This window comes from Leptinotarsa decemlineata, unplaced genomic scaffold (assembly GCF_025532065.1).
Source record: "Leptinotarsa decemlineata unplaced genomic scaffold, Ldec_3_MD MMD2_tig00026354_RagTag_RagTag, whole genome shotgun sequence".
Taxonomy (NCBI): Eukaryota; Metazoa; Arthropoda; class Insecta; order Coleoptera; family Chrysomelidae; genus Leptinotarsa; species Leptinotarsa decemlineata.
In genome coordinates this window covers 20,490,667-20,495,451 of record NW_027412702.1, presented here as the reverse complement: position 1 = coordinate 20,495,451, position 4,785 = coordinate 20,490,667, and the positions used below count along the sequence as shown (strand labels likewise).

At 31.6% G+C, this 4,785-nt stretch overlaps 1 long non-coding RNA gene across 1 annotated transcript; it reads left to right on the top strand.

The window, feature by feature from the left end:
- Window positions 1-2,361: 2,361 nt before the first annotated feature.
- Window positions 2,362-4,174, top strand: LOC141486442 (uncharacterized). Its single transcript, XR_012467844.1, has 3 exons — window positions 2,362-3,131; window positions 3,213-3,336; window positions 3,432-4,174. It is a non-coding gene; the product is annotated as an uncharacterized lncRNA (long non-coding RNA).
- Window positions 4,175-4,785: the final 611 nt, after the last annotated feature.

Genomic DNA, 4,785 nt, shown 5'->3' with positions numbered 1-4,785 from the left:
TCCACTCAATTGAGAAAATTGAAAGGGAAACAAAAAAATATGTTCTGTCAAATACTTCCCAGAATGGAATGTAATTTTGTTCCCAAAATCTATCAACTGACTTCAGGAATAATAATGAAATTTTGAAATACTTTTCGAAATGTTAATCCAATTAATAGTTAGGAATAAGAATGACATAATCACATATAGTTATGTGTTCAGGCGTTCACCCTGTATAGTCACTTCTCTTCCGGATGCCAGACACAACCCTGAGGTCGACGAGAAGAACAGGCAGAAGTTTACAAGCATTCAAACTGAACAGACACTAAATTACTATTTCACATTTGTATCTGTATGTTATCGAATGTCATTTATTACAATACCTAACATAATGGTCCTATCAAGACACATTTGAATCCAGTGAAATTTCAATTATAACACAAATCAAACACAACATACAGAAGAAAAAGCAACCCTATTCAACAACGCAGTGGATCACTGCGATCGCAGAGATGAATGAATGTTTCTCACGACTACTATTGATGATTAGTAGTAGAACAATTATAGTTTTTTTTCCAATTGGATAGAACAGCAATCTCTGTCATGATCTATCACTGCCAAAATTCAATCATATCTTTTGTTTGGTTGTATTTTTTTTTGGATCAACGATGAAAGCGCCATTATAGTAATCATTATCATCATCAATTTCAGCTGGATAGTAAGTATGTTTCCAAAATATCTTTTTTGGGGTATCCAAAATGAATCATTCATTGATGTTTTCTATTTTGGTCTGATTTCGACCTCCTATTAGTAGGTTTTCAGCAAATCGTTTCAGTTCAAATCTTGCCTACTGAACTAGCTATATTCAGTTCTTTGTTTCCAGGAATTATAAACCTGTCTGATACCAAAAACTACCACGTTTGTGTATCTCTTTCAGATTTTTGTCGATTGAATAGCATTTCAAAAATAACTTGTGTTAGGTAGTTCATTGGAACTCTAAACACTTTCTGATAATTTATCTCTAAGAGATTTCTCCATGTGAACTAACTTTTAAAAACTGGTCAATAACTCAGATACCAATTTCTTGCCGAAACTGTGGCTTATCTTTTTTTAAATTATTCGAAGAGGTTTTTGTATTCAAGTATATAATTTTTAAAATTCTTGCAAAGCGCTTTCGATTTTCGTCATCATCAGTGCTTACCTGAAAATAAGTGATCTAATTGAAAGGGAAGTTTAGTGAAAATTGAAGTTGCAAAAAATTTTTCAGGTTAAGAAATTTGAAAAATTGTTTGAGATAACTTACTTGTCAGGCAACAGAAAGTATCAAAATAAGTACACGGCACATTTGTAATATTTGACTTATATAAAACAAAATAGGCTGATAGCCAAGAAAATACATTTTTGGATTGAGGCCATGTGGTTCAGTCAAAGTATAATATGAAAGAAGGACAACTTGAGACAAAATGTGTCAAGTGTCATATTAAAAATAATGGTACCAACTTGAGGAGTGATCCATTATGGATTTAAAAGTATTCAAAGTATCAAATATTAGAAATGAATTTGATTGATTATATCAATTCATAATCCTTTTATGAAGGGGAAGGAAATCTATGTTCGAGTTCACTTGAGTATTCAAACAATGATCATTATTGGAAAGTTCTTTGGAAATCTCCAACTCTTCAAACAAGTCAAGTCTGAGGAAATTTTTATTATCTATTTTATGTAACATTTAGGAATTTCTGTTGAGACTGAAGTTATGATTGTGAAATTTAATGTGGTGTCCAAAAGCAGATTTTTCAGGTTTTTTTAAATTATCATTAATACGAATAGAAAGAGGCCTACAGGTTCTACCAATGTAAGATGCCGAACAATCAGAGCAGTCAAGCTGGTAGACTCCAGACTTCTGTGTAATTTGTTAATTTTGTCTTTGGAATTTATTGAAAAGTTATTTTGAGATTCAAAAGAAATTTTTGTGCCAGGTATGGTATTTTCTATACATTTGGAAATAACAGTACACATATTTTGATCAAAATAAGGTAAGGAAAAATATTTCACAGAAGGTGAATTAATCTTCAAGAGGAAGAATAAACAGTTTAATCTTTCTATTGAAGATGATCATTTGGTTATAGAAACACGTGTTGAAATAACGGTTTGGTGTTGGGATAAAAATCCAATAATATTCATTCAATCTTCTACTTGAAGATGATCACGTGGTGAATTAAACATATGTCGAGGTGTCGGAAATAACAGTTTGGTGTTGGGCTAGAACCCCAGTTGTATTTATTCTAACATTGTCGAGTCAATTTAATGTTTCTTTCCACTACATCTCCTAATACTCTTCTAAAATGATAGATAATAATAATAATATAATATTTAATAATAATAATATTTATTGGCAAAAATACATTGTTCAATGATACAAATTGTACGAGTCAATTTCCAAATAAATATAGAATTCCCACAGAAGGATATACCTGTGCGTGGGGTCTGCAGAAATTTGAATACTAATGAATACAATTTAAAATATAAAGTGGTATGAGTAAATAAATAAAAGGTAAGACGTTTTAAAATTATATCAGACATATTATTTTAATTATATCATCAATCTTCTTGTATGAATATGTGAATCAGTTTCTATGCATGTCACTATGATAGTAAACATTTTTCATATCAACGTGTTGGTGTATCTGAAGCCTTGGCAAGCCTAAGACCCAGGTTTTGAGTTTGTTCTTAAATGAATTATCACTCCTGATATTTTTTATATGATGTGGGACGAGATTATATAACCGAGGAGCTAGGTATGAGTAAGACCTTTGAAGGATGTTTTTCCTTGAATTCGGGACATATGAATTATTTTTTTGTCGAGTTTCATATTGGTGTTCTATTATCCTTAATTCATGTCTATTATTATGTTGTCTTATTATAGTTTTGAGAAAGTAGAGTTGTCTTATGTCTAGAATTGATGTTTCTTTATATAATGAGTCGGTCGGGTAAGTTCTTTTTTTGAGGTGGATAATTTTCAATACTGATTTTTGTGTTTGTTCTAGGTGTTTCAGAAAAGTTGTGTTTGCTGCTCCCCAAGCAATTATTCCGTATGTAAGGTGGGTTTCGAACAATGCATAGTATAGCATTCGCATCTGGGCTGTTTGTAGGTATGGTCTCACGTATTTTAATCTATATGCAACAAATCGTAATTTTTTGACTAAGTAATCAATATGTGCATCCCATTTTAGATGTGCGTCAATATATATACCAAGGTATTTCAATTTATCCACTGATGAAACGGAAAGTTCTACGTCATCGTATTTTATTGAAAGTGATTTGAAATCTGGTAGATTCTTGGCATACGAAGTGAAGGTAATGTAAAATGTTTTGGATATATTTATACTCAATAATTTACTTTCGAACCATTTAATTATTATTTTGAAATTTTTTTCTGCTTTTTGTTTCAGAGAATTCCAGGATTCCGATTGAAAAATGATTGCAGTGTCGTCAGCAAAGCTGATTATATCACCTTCCACATTCAGTGAGAACATATCGTTCAGGTAGATGTTAAAAAGTAGCGGACCCAAAACGGTTCCCTGAGGTACGCCGTACTCAACAGTGTGTAGGTCACTCTTGACGTCTTTAATTTTTACACATTGTTTTCTTTGATTCAGATAACTGCACAATAGTGAGTACGGTAGACCTCTGAATCCGATGCTGTCCAGTACTTCTAGCAGTTGATTGTGACTGACAGTGTCAAAAGCTTTTTTCAAATCTACGAATATACATAGGGATGGTACATTTTCATCTACGTATTTACTAATGTGGTTTGTGAGAAATGATATGGCGTCTACAGTTGATTTGCCCTGTTGAAAACCGTACTGATTTTTAGATAAAATATTATTTTTATTTAAGTATGCGCTGATTCGCGATTTCAGGATAGACTCATAAATTTTCGCGAAATTTGTAATAACAGATATTGGACGGTAGTTCTCCAGTTTGGTTCTATTTCCAGATTTAAATATTGGTGTTATAATAGCAATTTTGAAGGGGTTTGGACATATTCCACTACTGAAAGACCAGTTTATCAGGTAAGTTAATGGTTTTGCAAGTTCTTTAGCTATTAATTTGATAGTTTCTGCTCGGAGATTGTCGATTCCGGGACATTTTTTATTTTTTAGGTTCTGTATAGTTCGCTCGATTTCTAATTCATTGGTTTCTTCTGGGAAAAAGGATTTAATTTTTCTATTTTTCAGATAGTTTTTTCTGTAATTTGGCCTTTTAAGAATGTCATTTGCTAGGTTTTGACCAACTTTCGTGAAATATCCGACGAATTCATTGGCGATTTGTTGGGGATCATTAATTTTTTCACCATCTTCTAAACAGATTTCTCTTATTTCTTCTTTATTATTTCTTTTGTTAGTAATTTCATTTATTGTTTTCCACAACTTTGAGGAATCTCTTTTATTATCATCAATTTTTATTTTATAATAGTTAATTTTAGATTCATCCATTACTTTTTGAAGTTTATTTTTATATTGATTGTATTTTGTTTGATTCACTGCAGTTGGATTCGCCTTCATTGTTTTATACAATTCGGTTTTTTTATGTTATCAACAACAGTATCACTATGATGCAGTATCTACATATTTGGTATACTCCGCTTTTAATCTATTGTATTGAGTTTCAAACGGTGGTAGTGATGTATGCCTTTGAGAACAAACGTGGGTTGGATATATTTCATGTAAACACATCCATTGTGTCATTATAACAATTGAAGCTCCCAATTGGCAAACGTCTCAAATTCTTTTTCGAACGTCG